At 44.1% G+C, this 21,202-nt stretch overlaps 1 long non-coding RNA gene across 1 annotated transcript; it reads right to left on the bottom strand.

Moving 5' to 3' along the window:
• Positions 1-4,123: 4,123 nt before the first annotated feature.
• Positions 4,124-16,519, bottom strand: LOC130311722 (uncharacterized). Its single transcript, XR_008860032.1, has 4 exons — positions 16,253-16,519; positions 11,277-11,417; positions 6,796-6,880; positions 4,124-5,052 (listed from the first exon to the last, which is right to left on the bottom strand). It is a non-coding gene; the product is annotated as an uncharacterized LOC130311722 (long non-coding RNA).
• Between the last annotated feature and the right edge of the window lie 4,683 nt (positions 16,520-21,202).

Below are 21,202 nucleotides of genomic sequence, written 5' to 3'. Positions count from 1 at the left end.
AAAGTGTCCATCTCTGGTGTTAAATGCCGTTTTCCACTCGTCCCCCTCTCTGATGCGGATGAGGTTATAGGCGCCTCTTAAGTCCAATTTAGTGAAGATGTGGGCACCTTGGAGGCGATCAAAGAGTTCAGAGATGAGGGGTAAGGGGTAGCGGTTCTTAACCGTGATTTTATTAAGACCGCGGTAGTCAATGCAAGGACGTAGGGAGCCATCTTTTTTGGACACAAAGAAAAATCCGGCTCCGGCAGGAGAGGAGGATTTACGGATAAAGCCCTTTTTTAGATTCTCCTGGACGTATTCGGACATGGCAAGAGTCTCTGGGGCAGAGAGAGGATAAATTCTGCCCCGGGGTGGAGTAGTGCCCGGGAGGAGGTCGATAGGGCAATCATAAGGCCTGTGAGGAGGTAGAGTCTCAGCTTGTTTTTTGCAGAAAACATCCGCGAAGTCCATATAGGCCTTAGGGAGACCGGTTACTGGAGGAACCACAGAGTTACGGCAAGGGTTACTGGGAACCGGTTTTAGACAGTTCTTGGAACAAGAGGACCCCCAACTCTTGATCTCCCCAGTGGACCAATCCAGGGTAGGGGAATGAAGTTGAAGCCAGGGAAGTCCAAGGAGAATTTCCGAGGTGCAATTGGGGAGGACCAAAAGTTCAATCCTCTCATGATGAGATCCGATGCTCATAAGAAGGGGCTCCGTGCGGAAACGTATGGAACAGTCCAATCTTTCATTATTTACACAATTGATGTAGAGGGGTCTGGCGAGACTGGTCACCGGAATGTTGAACCTGTTGACGAGAGAGGCCAAAATAAAATTTCCTGCAGATCCAGAGTCCAAGAAGGCCACTGTAGAGAAGGAGAAGGCAGAGGCAGACATCCGCACAGGCACAGTAAGACGTGGAGAAGCAGAGTAGACATCAAGGACTGTCTCACCTTTGTGCGGAGTCAGCGTACGTCTTTCCAGGCGGGGAGGACGGATAGGACAATCTCTCAGGAAGTGTTCGGTACTAGCACAGTACAGGCAGAGGTTCTCCATACGGCGTCGTGTCCTCTCTTGAGGTGTCAGGCGAGACCGGTCGACCTGCATAGCCTCCACGGCGGGAGGCACAGGAACAGATTGCAGGGGACCAGAGGAGAGAGGAGCCGAGGAGAAGAAACGCCTCGTGCGAACAGAGTCCATATCTTGGCGGAGTTCCTGACGCCTTTCGGAAAAACGCATGTCAATGCGAGTGGCTAGGTGAATAAGTTCATGTAGATTAGCAGGAATTTCTCGTGCGGCCAGAACATCTTTAATGTTGCTGGATAGGCCTTTTTTGAAGGTCGCGCAGAGGGCCTCATTATTCCAGGACAATTCTGAAGCAAGAGTACGGAATTGTACGGCATACTCGCCAACGGAAGAATTACCCTGGACCAGGTTCAACAGGGCAGTCTCAGCAGAAGAGGCTCGGGCAGGTTCCTCAAAGACACTTCGGATTTCCGAGAAGAAGGAGTGTACAGAGGCAGTGACGGGGTCATTGCGGTCCCAGAGCGGTGTGGCCCATGACAGGGCTTTTCCGGACAGAAGGCTGACTACGAAAGCCACCTTAGACCTTTCAGTGGGAAACAGGTCCGACATCATCTCCAGATGCAGGGAACATTGGGAAAGAAAGCCACGGCAAAACTTAGAGTCCCCATCAAATTTATCCGGCAAAGATAAGCGTATCCCAGGAGCGGCCACTCGCTGCGGAGGAGGTGCAGGAGCTGGCGGAGGAGATGACTGCTGAAGCTGTGGTAGTAACTGTTGTAGCATAACGGTCAGTTGAGACAGCTGTTGGCCTTGTTGCGCTATCTGTTGTGACTGCTGGGCGACCACCGTGGTGAGGTCAGCGACAACTGGCAGAGGAACTTCAGCGGGATCCATGGCCGGATCTACTGTCACGATGCCGGCTGGCAGGTAGTGGATCCTCTGTGCCAGAGAGGGATTGGCGTGGACCGTGCTAGTGGACCGGTTCTAAGCCACTACTGGTTTTCACCAGAGCCCGCCGCAAAGCGGGATGGTCTTGCTGCGGCGGTAGTGACCAGGTCGTATCCACTAGCAACGGCTCACCTCTCTGGCTGCTGAAGATAGGCGCGGTACAAGGGAGTAGGCAAAAGCAAGGTCGGACGTAGCAGAAGGTCGGGGCAGGCAGCAAGGATCGTAGTCAGGGGCAACGGCAGAAGGTCTGGAAACACAGGCAAGGAACACACAAGGAACGCTTTCACTGGCACTAAGGCAACAAGATCCGGCAAGGGAGTGCAGGGGAAGTGAGGTGATATAGGGAAGTGCACAGGTGAACACACTAATTGGAACCACTGCGCCAATCAGCGGCGCAGTGGCCCTTTAAATCGCAGAGACCCGGCGCGCGCGCGCCCTAGGGAGCGGGGCCGCGCGCGCCGGGACAGAACAGACGGAGAGCGAGTCAGGTAGGGGAGCCGGGGTGCGCATCGCGAGCGGGCGCTACCCGCATCGCGAATCGCATCCCGGCTGGCAGCGGAATCGCAGCGCCCCGGGTCAGAGGACGTGACCGGAGCGCTGCCGCGGGGAGAGTGAAGCGAGCGCTCCGGGGAGGAGCGGGGACCCGGAGCGCTCGGCGTAACAGGGTCCAATAATGATTTGAGATGTTTGCATCCCATTAAGGTCTATTTTTTTGTGGGGGGTTCAATTGCCAATAGGTTTGCTCATTTTTCAGAACAAAGGTAACTTTAGGGTGTAATGCATAAAATTCTATTATTTTCTATCTTCTCCCTTCATGAGACACATTTATTATACCTAATATACTCTTATCATTCCATGTTAGTCCTGATATTCTCTAGCACCTTGATAATAGTGCTGGTAAAGTAAGACACTCCGTGGAATGAGATTTACCAAGGTGCTTCAAGAAATAAAACATTATAAATGTAATTTTGGTTTGAGGCTCCATAGCGCTAGGTAAACGTCACTAATGGGTTTTTAGACCCCTTGGCGAGAATATTTTTGGACTGATATTTTTCATTTCTTTTCATCAACATTTCAAATTCATGGACTACGGAGCCCAGGGGGCATGGACAACATAACTACACTTCATGGTCTAATGGGTCAACATTAGACTATACCCTGACCAAGAGCACAATCCTAATATACAGGACAACACTAAGAATACTTGATGCCACAACTTACAAAATGCCAGCTATGGGACAGACATGACTATGGAGTAGATTGAAAGTGGAGAATAGTGGACAGATATGTCTAGTATTTGACATATAATGCATGACTATTGATTTTTATTTCTTTGTGGATATGGTCAAAAAGTTGAAGACATACCGGTATCTTTCATTCATTGTGCATTACATTCTGTACACAAGTGTAATCCAAGTTGGGCCATATTTTCTATAGACTTTGGCTCCATAATGGCAGCTCGAAGCAAAGGTTCCTACAATTTAGGTCCCCAAAAAGATAACCATATACCCATACCAAACAGACAAACCGAAATGAAAAAATAATAGAAATGTCTACAAATAAATTTGGCAAAACGTCTTCTAATGGAGCGTAAAAGACAAGGCAAGATAGCAAAGTCCACATGAATCCCCTTTCTATGGTTAGACTGGTCCTCCAGAATACCAGAGGATCCTACAGACGGCCCAGGTTCTAATACAATAATGGGCCCCAATGGTTTAGCAGAAGAAAACCCCAATTGGAGGTAACGTTAAGGTCAGCATCCCATGTGTTCAGGGATTCCAGTGGTAAGGCTGTCTATCTATCTATGTATCTATCTATGTATCTATCTATCTATGTATCTATCTATGTATCTATCTATCTCATATCTATCTATCTATCATCTATCTCATATCTATCTATCTATACCATATATATCTATCTATCTCATATCTATCTATCAATCCCATGTCTATCTATCTATCTATCTATCTCATATCTATCTATCAATCCCATGTCTATCTATCTATCTATCTATCTATCTATCTCATATCTATCTATCTATGTAGTATCCGGAGAATGGGCAGCACTGTAACTGAGAGAGTGGTGCAAGCTGGAGCAACCTGGTCAGGGTCCAATAAATCCGTAATGAAATCAGCAGCACTCAGAAAAGTGTGAAATGGTGTGGCTTTTATTCACCAGACATCACAAATGCGACGTTTCAGCCGTCTCACACGGCCTTTGTCAAGCAGTGAGCTGTACAAGGTGCACAGCATATATATCTTACAGGTGGTTAACAATTAGTGTTACAATTAGAGTTAATAAACAGACATAATAGTGACAAAAACATAGGATCGCATGTCACAAACCAAAATCAAAACAATGCATCACTCTCCAAGGTCTGCGCGATGCGAAAATTAGTGCGCAAAAAACTTTATCAAACAAATTATAGTCCATAAGTGCAAATTTAATATAATGAATAGAGGTGTCAGTGATAAAGATGTGTACCTCTACGTCACAGGAGGAGGGGGGTTAGCGGCTTGCATGCTTTTCCATTGTGTATCTAGGGACGCCAGTGCGGCCGCACATATACTGTTTACGGTCCCAGACAGGAAATGACGTGCTCTCCATGCAAACCACTACAGGGAACTTGCGCATGCGCATCCTGCGAAAACATTTTAGAATCGCCATCTCGGATCCGAACAGTCCCGCACAGCCGTGTATTATTCTTTTCTAATGTATAGCGCCATCTGCTGGTCATGCCAGCGCATCGTGGGGGTGGAGATACACCTGATTCACAGGGGCATCTGCCATCCAGAGCTGGGACCCGTTCTGTACTGGCAATCCCGGTCCTGTGTCACCCGATGGGAAAATCCTGACGGGTGGCGATGTTCCGGTCCGCTCTCACCATGTTGGTTGTATCTTGGCATCCACGTTCCCATCTTTGCAATAGGCCAATAGGCTATACTTAGCATTCGTGAGATCACATAGCTGGGGTATGCCACTGGTTCCTTGATTGTAGAAATATGTTCCCAAGTGATGTGAAGAGTGTAGTAGTCAAGTGATGAATAAGCGTTCCTGGCATACATAGGGATTTCATGCTCGCCGTTCCCCTGCTCCTTCCTGTGAATAAAGGAAAAACCATGTGTAAATGAAATGTACCAATACAAACATCAGGGTTTCGCAGTTGTTGCTAGGGTTGGTGTCACCCGGCGCGGTAGAAAATGGTGTCACCCCATACCTCCCCCCCCCCCTCAGCACGTTTTTAGCCTGTTGTGACAGACACCACTGTTGTAGCGCATTGTGAGAAATTCCAGTATAATAATCAGATATACCAGTTGCCACAGAATAGGAAAGTCCTAAAGAAGTTTTCACCATTTTAATATACAGCTCCGAGAATTACTTAAAGGGGTACTCCACTGGAAAACATTTACTTTTATATCAAATGGTGCCAGAAAGTTAAACAGATTTTTAAATTACTTCTATTTAAAATCTTAATCCTTACAGTACTTATCATCTGCGGTATGCTCCACAGGAAGTTGTGTAGTTCTTTCCAGTCTGACCACAGTGCTATTTGCTGACACCTCTGTCCATGTCAGGAACTGTCCAGAGCAGGATAAGTTTGCTATGGGGATTTGCTCCTACTATGGACAGTTCTTGACATGGACAGAGGTGTCAGCACAGAGCACTGTGATCAGACAGAAAATAAATTAAAAAAGAAAAGAACTTCCTGTGAATCACTTATACAGCAGCTAATAAGTACTTGAAGGATTAAGATTTTTAAATAGAAGTCATTTACAAATCTGTTTAACTTTGTAGCACCAATTGATAAAAAAAAATGTTTTCCAGTAGAGTACCCCTTTGAGCAGTGGTGAGGTTATGCTGGGAGTTGTAGTTTCACTCACCATAACTGTAGAACTGACAAGCGACTACAGCTCTGATAGGACATAGAGAGGAGAATACACAATGATATCAGTGACTACAGGTGACGTCTTCTCTATAGTGAGGAGAATACACAATGATATCAGTGACTACAGGTGACGTCTTCTCTATAGTGAGGAGAATACACAATGATATCAGTGATTACAGGTGACGTCTTCTCTATAGTGAGGAGAATACACAATGATATCAGTGACTACAGGTGACGTCTTCTCTATAGTGAGGAGAATACACAATGATATCAGTGACTACAGGTGACGTCTTCTCTATAGTGAAGAGAATACACAATGATATCAGTGACTACAGGTGACGTCTTCTCTATAGTGAGGAGAATACACAATGATATCAGTGATTACAGGTGATGTCTTCCCTATAGTGAGGAGAATACACAATGATATCAGTGACTACAGGTAACGTCTTCTCTATAGTGAGGAGAATACACAATGATATCAGTGACTACAGGTGACGTCTTCTCTATAGTGAGGACAATACACAATGATATCAGTGACTACAGGTGACGTCTTCTCTATAGTGAGGAGAATACACAATGATATCAGTGACTACAGGTGACGTCTTCTCTATAGTGAGGAGAATGTACAATGATATCAGTGACTACAGGTGACGTCTTCTCTATAGTGAAGAGAATGCACAATGATATCAATGACTACAGGTGACGTCTTCTCTATAGTGAGGAGAATACACAATGATATCAGTGATTACAGGTGACGTCTTCTCTATAGTGAGGAGAATACACAATGATATCAGTGATTACAGATGACGTCTCCTCTATAGTGAGGAGAATACACAGTGATATCAGTGACTACAGGTGACGTCTTCTCTATAGTGAGAAGAATACACAATGATATCAATAACTACAGGTGACGTCTTCTCTATAGTCTTCCCTTATCTAATTCAGATGGTACATACCGCCAGGACTTGTTCCAGCTAAAACTTCTGTCTGTAGAATGTGACGCCCAGACGTCTCTTCACTATGTCAGCGCATTCTCATCCTCTATATGAAAACAAGTATTATTATAAACCTGCCAGACACTGTATCCTCTAAATATAATACTACTATACACTACACTCTTTGATTATAAACCTTCCATACATCATACCCACTGATTATAATACTACCACACACTGTACATTCTGAATATAATACCAACACATACTGTACACTCTGAATATAAGTCTGCTACATACTGTACCCCTGAATATAATACCGCCACACACTGTACATTCTGAATATAATACTCCCACATACTGTACCCTCTGAATATAATGCTACCACAAACTGCGCCCTCTGAATATAATACTACCACACACTGTACATTCTGAATATAAATCTGCCACATACTGTACCCTCTGAATATAAATCTACCACATACTGTACCCCTGAATATAATACCGCCACACACTGTACCCTCTGAATATAATACTACCACACACTGTACATTCTGAATATAATACCATCACATACTGTACCCTCTGAATATAAATCTACCACATACTGTACCCCTGAATATAATACCACCACACACTGTACCCCTGAATATAATACTACCACCCACTGTACCCTCTGAATATAATACTACCACAAACTGCGCCCTCTGAATATAACGTTGCCATACAGTGCACCCTCTGAATATAATACCACAGCCGCAGTAACACCCCTCAACATCCGTTAGCTGATGCTATTACCACGGGAGGGTTTTTTTTGTGGTGTTGCTAGTGGATGATGGGGGTGCTACTACTGGGGGGGGGTGTTGCTGGAGGATGATGAGGGTGCAACTGGCCATCCCCCCTGGCAGTATCACCCCCATCATCCATCCGCAGGATCATCCTCCCGGCAGGAGCACCGCCATCATCCACCATCAGGATCTGCTGATGGAGGTGCTACTGCTGGGGGTGGGGGGTGTTGCTGGTGGATGATGAGGGTGCTACTGCCAGGGGGGAGCATTAGGTAGGCAGCAGTTCCCCCACTTTAGGTAGGCAGCAGTTCCCCCCACATTAGGTAGCATATTTTCCCCACATTAGGCAGCATAGATTCCCCACATTTGGTACGTGTTCCCCCACATTAGGTAGCAATTTCCCCACATTAGGTAGCACAGATTCCCCACATTAGGTTGCAGTTTCCCCACATTAGGTAGCATAGATTCCCCACATTAGGTAGCATAGATTCCCCACATTCGGTAGCACAGATTCCCCACATTAGGTAGCATAGACCCCCCACATTTGGTAGCACAGATTCCCCACATTAGGTAGCAGTTTCCCCACATTAGGTAGCATAGACTCCCCACATTAGGTAGCATAGACTCCCCACATTAGGTAGCATAGACTCCGCACATTTTGTAGTAGTTACCCCACATTAGGCCGCAGGTTCCCCACAATGGGTCAAAGTCTCCCCACATTAGATTGCTGTTTAACCCCCCCCCCCCCCCCCAAAAAAAAAAACACATACAACACAGAGAGACACACACACAAGCACACACACAGTCAGAGAGACACACTCACAGTCACAGTCACACACACAGAGTCACACACACACACAGAGTCACACACACACAGAGTCACACACAGTCACAGAGTCACACACACACAGAGTCACACACACACACAGTCACAGTCACACACACAGAGTCACTCACACACAGAGTCGCACACACACACACACACACAGAAAATAAGGCATACTTGGCACACCAGAAGGCCTCCTACATAATTCCAATACAAGAAATGATTGTGGGCAGGGGTGTAGCGCTCCTGGGTCCCCCTGCAACACACACACACAGTCACATACACACACACAGAGTCACACACAGTCACATACACACACACACAGAGTCACACACAGTCACATACATACGCACACACACACACACACACAGAGTCACACACAGACAGTCACACACATACAGAGATAGCGATAGACAGAGAGACAGACACACACACTCACCCATCCAGCGCAGCGCTCCTTCTCTCCTGGCGTCCTGCGAGTGACGTCACTGACGTCCCATGCAGTGGTGCTGACGGACTGGCGCACAGCGGCAATGAAGGGCTGGGGGAGGGGGGTGCTGACGGGCGCACGGCGCAGGTGAATGCCGGGGGGGTGCTGTTGGACGGGCGCACAGCGCTGGTGAATGCCGGGGGGGGGGGGGGGTATGTGCTGCCGGTCGGGTACTGACAGGGGGGTGTCGGTGTAGCTGGGGAGGGGGGGTGCTGCGGAGCGTCTTGGTGTCACCCCATTAGGTTGGTGTCACCCAGTGCGGGCCGCACCCCCCGCACCCGGGTCGCAACGCCACATCACTGCATCAAGGTACAGGACAATTATAGAATACAGATTTTTGGACTAATCTTCAACTCAACGTTCGAGCCTGCTGGCTTTAGAGAGTTCAACGTAAATATCCACTTTAACTGTCTCCTTCTGAGATGGCTCGTACGGTCACCTCCCTTTTCAATGGGGGGACATGGTCTATGAGCATAAAGCGAAGATCTTTTTCTGAGTGTCCCATATTGAGAAAGTGCTTCGCTACTGGAAGATCTTGTCGTTTTTTCCTTATCGTGTAGCGGTGGTGGTTCATCCTTGTCTTAAAGTCCCATGTTGTCTCCCCCATATTGCAGGGGCACCATAGGACGTAGACAACATATGTGGAACTACATGTAAGGTCATGTCTGATTTTGTACTCTGATCCTGTAGTGGGGTGTTTGAAAATGTATACCCGATGGATACACAATGGAAAAGCATGCAAGCCGCTAACCCCCCTCCTCCTGTGACGTAGAGGTACACATCTTTATCACTGTCACCTCTATTCATTATATCAAATATGGACTATAATTTGTTTGATAAAAAATATTTTGCACACCAATTTTTGCATCGCGCAGACCTCGGAGAGTGATGCATTGTTTTGATTTTGGTTTGTGACATGTGATCCTATGTTTTTGTCACTATTATGTCTTTTATCTCATATCTATCTATCTCATATCTATCTATCTATTTATCTATCTCATATCCATTTATCTCATATCTATCTATCTATCTATCTCATATCTATCTATCGCTCATTTCTATCTATCTATTTATCTATCTCATATCCATCTATCTCATATCTATCTATCTATCTATCTCATATCTATCTATCTCTCATATCTATCTATCTATCTCATATCTATCTATCTCTCATATCTATCTATCTATCTATCTCATATCTATCTATCTATCTATCTATCTCATATCTATCTATCTCTCATATCTATCTATCTATCTATCTCATATCTATCTATCTCTCATATCTATCTATCTATCTATCTCATATCTATCTATCTCTCATATCTATCTATCTATCTATCTATCTCATATCTATCTATCTCTCATATCTATCTATCTATCTCATATCTATCTATCTCTCATATCTATCTATCTATCTATCTATCTCATATCTTTCTATCTATCTCATATCTATCTATCTATCTCATATCTATCTATCTCATATCTATCTCATATCTATCTATCTATCTATCTAAAAAATAGAAACAATGGAGCAGCTCAACCAGATTATGCAAAGCAGTGGGTTCCAGCAGAAAAAACACCCCAGGTGAAGGGATTTACAAAAATCCACACCAAAATAGAAATGCTGCGGCACTCCAAAAGGTACAGTGAAAAAATAATTTATTGACCTGACATCAGAAGCGACGTTTCAGCTGCCCGATTGCAGCCTTTCTCAAGCTCAACCACCAGTGATAACAACACAGTATTTATACAGGAAGTGTACAACATGTGATTTCCATCATTAGCATATATAAACAGTGTAAAAAAGAATCATATTTAAGATCAGGTGCAAAGTGGGTTAAAGAAAATATAATACATAAAGTGCCCGTGCACGGTGCTGCTTACACAGGTGCATGATCAACATCAATATATTAAAAGATAACTTCTAACAATATTGACAATTCATAGGTGCAGGTATACTTTAAGAGAGGGGCGGAAACATACATACAGCATGGTGTATTACCGGGTAAGGACGTGGAAACAAAGGACAACAACATGGCGTGAGACGCTGCCTCAGCTCCCGGCGCTTTGCGCCGTTCTATGTGTCCATGCGCAAGCACAGAGGGAACACACTGAAACAGAGAGCCTATCACTGGCAAGCGTTTTTGCTGCTATGGAAACTGGTCTCCGCTCACTTCCGCGCATGCGCAGACGAGTAAAGTGAGTCTGTGTTCTCCCTGGTGGAAGTTGGCAGACCTCCTCCAGTTGCTGGATGAATGAAAATGTGCGTTTAATGAGTCGGCGGCACATAGGTGGGCATCCTAGGTCCTGGCCCTATGTTGGAGACACAAGGAAGGAACCTAGGCGGACGTGGAACCCGTGGGTGCGGGGATACCATGATCCGCCAGACGGTACCCACCTCCAGATGCCGTCTGACCTCTTTGTTCAATCTATAGATGATGGAACACAGTGACTGGAAATATGGAGACCAGAAAAATAGTTTTCATCGCTTGACCCGGTTCTTCAGAGCTGTAGTATGTTGCCTCCTCAAATTGGAGAACTAAAATTACATAAAAACAGAATCAAATTTCAATGCAAGAGAATAAATGTTACATATTGTCTTATATCAAAATATCACATGTGGTTGTAACTGGCAATTAATAGTACAGAAACCTCATAATGGTGATTATGACACATTTAATATCCCTGGCGTAACCACAAATTCAACATTCAGCCCGTTGGGCCGCAGGGAGTTAAGGGTATGGATCCATCGTAATTCTCTTTTTTTCAATATACTAGTACGATCTCCACCGTATTTCAGAGGGGGAATATGGTCTATTAGGGTGAACCTAAGATCTTTCTCATTGTGTCCAGCTTCCAAAAAATGTTTGGAAACTGGTAAGTCAGGGCGTTGTTTCCTTATTGAATAGTGGTGCTGGTTGATCCGATGTTTGAACATGAGAGTAGTCTCTCCAACATATATAAGGTTGCATCTATCTATCTCATATCTATCTATCTATCTGCCTATCTCATATCTATCTATCTATCTATCTCATATCTATCTATCTATCTATCTGCCTATCTCATATCTATCTATCTCATATCTATCTATCTATCTCATATCTATCTATATATCTATCTCATATCCATCTATTTATCTCATATCTATCTCATATCTATCTATCTCTCATATCTATCTCATATCTATCTATCTCTCATATCTATTTATCTATCTCATATCTATCTATCTATCTATCTCATATCTATCTCATATCTATCTATATATCTCATATCTATCTATCTATATATCTCATATCTATCAATCTATTTATTTATCCATCTATCTCATATCTATCTATCTCATATATATCTATATATCTCATATCTATCTATCTATCTCCTATCTATCTCATATCTATCTATCTATCTCATATATATCTCATATCTATCTATACATCTATCTATTTCATATCTATCTATACATCTATCTATCTAATATCTATCTATCTCATATCTATCTATCTCATATCTATCTCTCATATCTATCTATCTCATATCTATCTCATATCTATCTATCTCATATCTATCTATCTCATATCTATCAATCTATTTATCTATCCATCTATCTATCTAGCTATCCGGTTGTTGATCCAGGTCAGGGATCCCAATAGTTACGAATAGAAGAGCAGCGTCACTCCAGTATGGTGAAAAAAGTGTTGTCTTTATTCACTCCTTAGTGAGCACTAAGGAGTGAATGAAGATAACACTTTTTTTCATCATACTGGAGTGACGCTGCTCTTCTATTCATATCTATCTATCTCATATCTATCTATTTATCTCATATATATCTATCTCATATATATCTCATATCTATCTATCTATCTTATATCTATCTCATATCTATCTAACTATCTATCGATCTCATATCTATCTATCTCATATCTATATATCTATCTATCTCATATCTATCTATCTATCTATCTATCTCATATCTATATATCTATCTATCTCATATCTATCTATCTCATATCTATATATCTATCTCATATCTATCTATCTCATATATGTCTCATATCTATCTATCTCATATCTATCTATCTATCTATCTCATATCTATCTATCTATCTCATATCTATCTATCTATCTATCTCATATCTATCTCATATCTATCTATCAATCTATCTCATATCTATCCATTTATTTATCCATCTATATATATATATATATATATATATTAGTGTTGCTCGCGAATATTCGCAATTCGAATTTTATTTGCGAATATCGCATATTCGCGAATATAGCGCTATATATTCGTAATTACGAATATTTGTTTCTTTTTTCTTTTTCACAGTACACATCACAGTGATCATCCCTCTCTGCTTCCAGCTTATGAGGTGTAAGAAGGCTCTAATACTACTGTGTGAGACTGGTGTGCGAATTTTCGCATATGCGAATTTTCGCTTATGTTAATTTTTGTATATGTAAATTTCCGCATATGTTAATTTTCGCACACGTGAATATTCGCATATGTGAAAATAAAACGAGAATATTCGCGAATTCGAATATGGCCTATGCCGCTCAACACTAATATATATATATATATATATATATATATATATATATATATATATATATATATATATATCTTATCTATCTATCTTTCATATCTACAAACCCCTAATAAATATGGCACAGGAGTGTACACCAATAAATTCATCAATCCTCATACACATAAGAAAAAGTGGCTCGGGCCCATTTCATAGGGCTAAAACACAGGCACATTTTAGAGTTGCTATTTCAGCTACATGGTCCATATTTCTACAGTACCTAAGGGGTTTATTCCAAGACTAAAGCTGGCCACAGGATAGGAGATAACTAGCTGAACGGTGGATGTCCAAGCAGTGGAGGTCCTATTTTCTATGGAAGTCTCATAGAAAGAGAAGAAGTAATGGCCGAGCATGTGCTCCATTCAATTAGGGAACAAGGGGCATTTGTTCTCATGACTGGTGAGGGTCCTGTGGATAGATGGTAACATTTAATCTTGGGATAACCCCTATAAATAGCAATAGAACCTTAAAGGGGTACTCCGGTGTTTTTTTTTTTTTTAAATCAACAGGTGGAAGAAAGTTAAACCGATTTGTAAATTACTTCTATTAAAAAATCTTAATCCTTCCAGTACTTATTAGATGCTGAATGCTACATAGGAAATTATTTTCTTTTTGGAACACAGTGCTCTCTGCTGACATCATGACCACAGTGCTCTCATGTTTGCTATGGGGATTTTCTCCTGCTCTGGACAGTTCTTAAAATGTGTTCCATAAAGAAAAGAATTTCCTCTGTAGTATTCAGCAGCTAATAAGTACTGGAAGGATTAAGATTTAATAGAATAAGTTACAAATCTGTTTAACTTTCTGGCACCAGTTGATATAAAAAAAAAAAAAAAGTTTTCCACCAGAGTACCCCTTTAAGGTTTTTCATAAATTTGGTAAATCCACAAGGGGTTTGGGTGTGGAAGCTGTAACACAGACCTTAAAGTATGGCCATCTAACAGTTGTCTGAAAACAAAGGCAAAGGAATAGATCAGCTCACCAAAGTCCATATGTGTCAAGCATCAGGCAATAGTCCCGGAGCACGGAGGCAGGGAGCCGTCACTCCCCGTGGAACTGAGAAAAGGAAGTGGAGGGGGTCCAGCTCCTGGGTAGAGGTATCCAATAAAACTTAACCTTTAATGGCAACTAATTAAAACATGGAAATTCGCCGCAAGGTGGCAAGTGACATGTCACTTAAAAATAAAAGGGGGGGTGAAACGCCGACGCGTTTCGAGCAGTTGCTCTTAGTCATGGCCATGACTAAGAGCAACTGCTCGAAACGCGTCGGCGTTTCACCCCCCCCCCCCCCCCCCTTTTATTTTTAAGTGACATGTCACTTGCCACCTTGTGGCAAATTTCCATGTTTTAATTAGTTGCCATTAAAGGTTAAGTTTTATTGGATACCTCTACCCAGGAGCTGGACCCCCTCCACTTCCTTTTCTCTGAAAACAAAGGCACCAAACAATGTCCCTAAAGTAATTAAAGTAATAGTACTATTTATACTACTCCCAAAATAATAGTGTTGCACACTGCCCCTAAAACATTAGTGCCACACACTGCCCCTAAAATATTAGTGTCACACACTGCCATTAATTTGCATAAGTACATATTTGTTAAATGGGTATTCCGGATTTATACATCTTATCCCCTATCCAAAGGATAAGGGATAAGATGTATGACCGCAGGGGTCCCGCTTCTTGGACCACTGCGATCTCGGCGCAGCCCCCAGCATTCTGTGCCGGGCGCTGCCTCCGAGCCAGAGACGGGATGTCATGGCCACGCCCCTCGTGACATCACCCCATGCGCCCTCCATTCATGTCTATGGGGGGGGGGACAAGGCTGCCATCACGCCCTCTCTCATAGACATGAATGGAGGGGACGTGGCGCAACGTCATGAGGGGTCGTTGCCATGACATCATGTCTCTGACTCGGAGGCAGCGCCCGGCACAGAATGCTGGGGCCCAGAGGCGGGACCCCTGCGATCATACATCTTATCCCCTATCCTTTGGATATACGTATAAAGCCAGAATACCCCTTTAACTGAAAAATAAACAAAAAGTCACAAATTTCTAGCACAAACCCATGCCTGATCCACTATGGATTAGATTTTATGCCTGTTTTACAAGTTAAAATGTGAGAAATGTGTTAGAAATAAGGTCCTGCACCAATAAAAGAGCGGAGGATGCAGAGGCCTCAGTGCTGTAGCAGAGGGGAGGTGAGTGGCTTTGTGATCATTTTCTTTTGGGGGAAACTACTTAATGGGGACATCTACCTAATAGGAGATGCTAACTATAAACTGGGGGCTTCTACCTAAAACGAGAGGTTTCCCTATGTACCTACCTTCTGGGGGCTTCTACCCAATAGAGGGATTATCCGTCCTATCTATCTTCCAGGGGACCTCTACCTAAAAGGGGAGGGTTCCCAACCAACCTACAGGGCACTTCAACCTATCGTATATATACTCGAGTATAAGCCCACCCAAATATAAGCCGAGGCCACTAATTTTACCCCAAAAACCCAGGAAAAGTTATTGACGCAACTATAAGCCTAGGGTGGGAAATACATCATCCCCCCATGTCATCATCCAGACCCCCGTCATCATCCCCCCCCCTTTCATCATCACCACCTGTCAATCCCTTCATCAGTGGTCTTCAACCTGTGGACCTCCAGATGTTGCAAAACTACAACTCCCAGCATGCCCGGACAGCCATCAGCTAGTTTTGAAACCTCTGGAGGTCCACAGGTTGAAGACCACTGCGGCCTTCGTCATCATCCAGCCCCCCCCCCCCCTTTGTTTTGTACTCACCTCCCCTCGGCAGGAAGTTAGGGTGAGCTGGTCCAGGCCATCTATGCTGCGGGGACCATACAGTGGGGAGGATTAGTCGTTGCGGGCTGTCCATTTTCACTGGGGGGGCCTCTTCTCCGCGCTTCGGGCCCGACCCCGGACTAGTGACGTTGCCTTGACGACGATGCACAGGGAAGTTGTGCATGAACGTCCCTGTGCGTCGTCCTCAAGGCAACGGCCGATGGCTGTCCGGGCATGCTGGGAGTTGTACTTTTGCAACATCTGGAGATCCGCAGGTTGAAGACCACTGATGAAGGGATTGACAGGTGGAGAGTTCACTTGAGTATAAGCCGAGTGGGGGCGTTTTCAGCACGAAAAATCGTGCTGAAAAACTCGGCTTATACTCGAGTATATACAGTAATAGGGGGATTCCCTACTAGTCTGCATCTGAGGGCTTCTACCTCAAAGGGGAGGATTTCCCACCTATCTAATGACGGCTTCTAGTCCGTCCAAATTTAGATTGTTGTATTTGAAATGAGGCATCATGGGAGCTAAGCAAATTATAAACCCAGCACCTTTGGGATGGACTCCACTAATGTTTGAGCCCTGTTGGAAGAACACCCCGGCCTTCATGGTTGGTCAGTTACGGATAGAAATCCTTTAAATAATCCTGTGTTTTTCTTAAGTAACTGTAATGTATGCTTTCTGTGAGCCGTCTGGTCTGCTGGAACCGTTCTACATAACCATAAACCATGAATAATAAAATAACCAAGCCCATATATGTAATTATTCAAAAGCTGCATGCAATTAACCGGTCATTTTCCATGCAGACTGCACTATAACTGCCAGTAAACCGCCATGCGTAGCCACCCACCAACATGTATTATTGATCGTGCGTCCCATTTATGTATCGGCACATAACCAGTTCATCTGTTTGATACATTACAATACAGTAATAATTACAGGGGAGTCTGGCAGTCCAGAAGATGTCCCTTTCTGATCAATGTGCTCAGTACACTCTTTAAATCATAACATCCGAATCCACCGTCCGTGCATAGAATTAGATGCTTCCCAGATGGCGTCCTATTGTAAGAGATCAGAAATGGAAATGCTGAATCGTTATGTTTATAGTAAAGAAAATCAAAGGTAAACTCATTTTCATGACAGCTATTTTTTTATTTACATCCTGTCTTGCAGAAGAAAAAAAAATTACTAAAAGAAACACCCTCGTGCAACTTTAACAATTTTTATGGGAAGTAATAGTTGCAGATAGAAAGACAGGAGCTTGAAACCATTGCTTAAAGGGGTACTCCACCCCTAGCCATCTTATCCCCTATCCAAAGGATAGAGGATAAGATGTCTGATCGCGGGGGCCCCGCCGCTGGGGACCCCCGCAATATAGCATGCGGCACCCACCTGTTTTATTGTCCGGAAGCGCTGGAGGGTCTGGGTCGCGACCACGGGAACGGAAGTCCGTGCCGTCACGCCCCCTCCCATAGACTTACATTGAGGGGACGGGGCGTGACGTCACACAGGGCTTAGTCATGTAGTCACGGACTTCCGTTCCCGTGGTCGCGACCCAGACCCTCCAGCGCTTCCGGACAATAAAACCATAACTTGGTTGTGGACTTGGTTGCGTCCGTTAAACCATAACTTGGTTGTGGACTCTCTCATTTCACTGCATAGCCATTGGAATAGCAGAGATACCGTTCGTGTGGTGCCGGTACACAAAAAACACTCTGGCATCATGAACATTAGGGGATAATACCATCTTGCCCCGGGGGTTAATGCCATCTTGCCCCTCCACCTACATCACTACACCCTGTGATCCCGCCATACACCGTGGGTCATCACCGTGGGTCATCTCTGAATGCACAACAAGTTTAACCTTAAAGCAGATGGGCTACAGTAGCAGAGGACCACACCAAGGCTACAATTCACACAGGTCAAGAAAATTGGACAATGGAAGACTGGAAGAACATTTCCTCGTCTGATTTTCCCCTTTTCTCTACTATAAATTTCCAAAGGTTTGAGCATCTACAATGTCCCCACCTGATAAGTTCCACAATGTAACAGAGCTGAAATGTCTTTCGCCCTCTGTGATAACACTTATAGTTAATGTAGTAGGTATTAACCTGCAGTATTATGGAAACCCCCAAATAACACATTTTCATATTCTGTTGAATTGCGCCAATAGACAAACTCAGTCCTGGTACATCTGTTTTTAGGACAATTAATCTCCTCTGTAGGTGTATGGTGTCATAGTCTCAAACTCTTTTCCTTCCATCCTATTTTCTATGAAATATTAATGGCATGCCTCTTCTTTAAGTCTCTTTGCTTTCCCTGGACCGTGTCCTCAGTATCACGTTACTGCTCACCTTTCCAAAGCCGGCTCCTTTGTATAATCATAGAAACCCTCAGTGCATCCAAAAGGAAATAGAGTCTAATACCAGAAACAAAGAGAAGCCGTAAATGGCTTATATAGTGTAGATAATATTTGATATGTTTATTTGTTATATTCATTGGTGAAAAAACTGTGTAGATTTTTGGGAGGAAAAAATGCTGTCTTGTCCCTGCAGCTATTGCCTGTGTGTCTTGACTGGGATAAAATCTCAGGAACGAAAAGGTGTATGATCAGGGCACCCTAAGCTATTTCTTAACAATAAATCTAACTTTTTTGGGATTGACCACAGGTCCTCGTTTTCCCCCCATCCCACACCCCCCCACTCATCCCCCCCACCCCCGTGCCACTTTATTCCCCCTGTGCAAAATCATGCCCCCCCCCCTTTATTACCCCCTGTGCCACATTATTTTCCCCTTTACTCCTCCCTCTGACCTCCTGTTGTTACAGTAGGATGACTTTGTAATTGTTCATAAATACTGGACTGTAATTAATCAATACTTCTTTATAATATTGCTTTTTAGTGTGTTCTGTAAGTAATTACACTCTGGGGTGAGTACCGTATTCAGTCATTTAGAAAGATTTTGGAGCCTTTTTTTCCCAATTGGGGACATTTCCCAATTGCATACACTTTATTTTCTCCATAGTGTCCACTATTGGGAGATTCTATTGTATTACAGACCCATATATTTTTGTGAAAAATCCATATGAGAAGTTTTATTTTCAGCATTTCCAGAATGAATATGGATCTCGATTACACAAGTGTGAGGCCTAAGGGAATGATTCAGTGACCATGGGAGACTGTTGTAGGCATGCTCTGTGAAATGTGAAAAGGAAGGGGTCAATGTGCATGGAGAGGAGGAGAAAGAAGCTCTTATTGTAAATGGTATGATGCTGTGTTATCTCCCTTCAGTTTTATAATAGAGGAGTCACCCTTTAATGCTCCCAGTATAAACTGGTGGGAAGTTGTACCCAACACTCAGTAAACCCTGGTAAAACTGCAAAACTAAAAGCATTAATAGGAAGTTTGTAGCCGATTTCTGATTTAGAATAGGTCTACATGGGTGCAATGTCCTTGTTGCCACAGAATTTTTGCACCGCTGTTGGGCTCTCAGTTGGTATTCCAGATAATTTCTCTTGTGTTCAGTTAAATTGTCAGGATCCGGACTGGTATGCAGCGAGGACACTGGAGGTGGATCCTCTGTGTCAGTGGGGTGATGGCGTGGGCCGTACCAGGGGAACAGAATCTAAGGGGTTACTGGTTTTCACCAGAGCCCGCCGCAAAGCGGGATGGACTTGCAGCGGCAGGTAACCCCCAGATCGTTCCACCCGATAGCGACTCAACCCCAACTGACAGCTGAGACAGGCGCGGTACACAGGGACAAGGCAAGAGCAAGGTCGGACGTAGCAGAAGGTCAGGGCAGGCAGCAAGAGTCGTAGTCAGGGGCAACAGCAGAAGGTCTGGGTACACAGGCTTGGGAACACACTAAACGCTTTCTCAGGGCACTAAGGCAACAAGATCCGGCAAGGACAGGAAGGGGAAGTGGGTTTATATATACATGGAGCAGATGGAAGCTCATTAGGGTGATTGGGCCAGGCACCAATTAGCGGTGCGCTGGCCCTTTAAATCTGAGAGCCCCGGCGTGCGAGCGCCCTAGAGAGCAGGGCCGCGCGCACGGGGATCCAGCAGGAGATCGGGACAGGTGAGTGGGACGGGATGCGATCCGCGAGCGGGCACGTCCGGGCACAACAGAGCAGCGTCTACGGTCAGCGCTGCCGACCGGAGCGCTGCAGGGCAGAAGATGCCGCGAGCGCTCAGGAGGAGGAGCCGGAGCTCTCGGCGTAACATAAATTTAGGTCAAACTTCTCCTTTTCTGTAGATCTTACTTTGTGACTTGGGATATTGTCATGTTAAAATGGATACCTTGTACCATAGATGGAGTAAAACCAAGGGACACCAGAGGGAGTCCAAAGTTTTTACCTTGAAAGGTCTGAGGCACATAAAACAGACCATACATCCGACATGCTTTGGCTAAATGTCCTTTCCCCTTGGACTATGTGATCTTGGTCCTGTTCTCTATAGACAACATGCTATTACTAACCAAAGAAGGACAAGTTGACCATAGAGTCATGATGGACAAGTCCCAAGACCTGCTATCTAGAGATAAGGGTCTTTTCTATGGTGCTATTTCTTTCTTACCATAAAAGAGACCATACGTTCAACATGCGTTGGCTAAATGGCCTTGCCCCTTGGAAAATGCGTTCTAGGTCTTGTTCTTTATGGACAAAATGTTATTAACCAAGGAAGGGACCACAGGGAGTCCAAAGTTCTCACCTTAAAAGGTCTGAGGTGCATAAAAGAGACCATAATCCAACATGCATTGGCTAAATGGCCTTGTCTCTTGGACTATGGGATCTTGGTCCTGTTCTCTATGGCCGACATGCTATTATTAACCAAAGAAGAACAAGTTTTCATAGATTAATGATGGACCAAGTCCCAAGACCTCCTGTCTAGAGATAAGGGTCATTTTTAATGGTACCATCTTATGCTAACCATAGAAACTATACTA

Source organism: Hyla sarda, chromosome 1 (genome assembly GCF_029499605.1).
Source record: "Hyla sarda isolate aHylSar1 chromosome 1, aHylSar1.hap1, whole genome shotgun sequence".
Lineage (NCBI taxonomy): Eukaryota > Metazoa > Chordata > Amphibia > Anura > Hylidae > Hyla > Hyla sarda.
The sequence above is the reverse complement of the archived record's forward strand: the minus strand, read 5'-3'. Positions and strand labels throughout refer to the sequence as shown.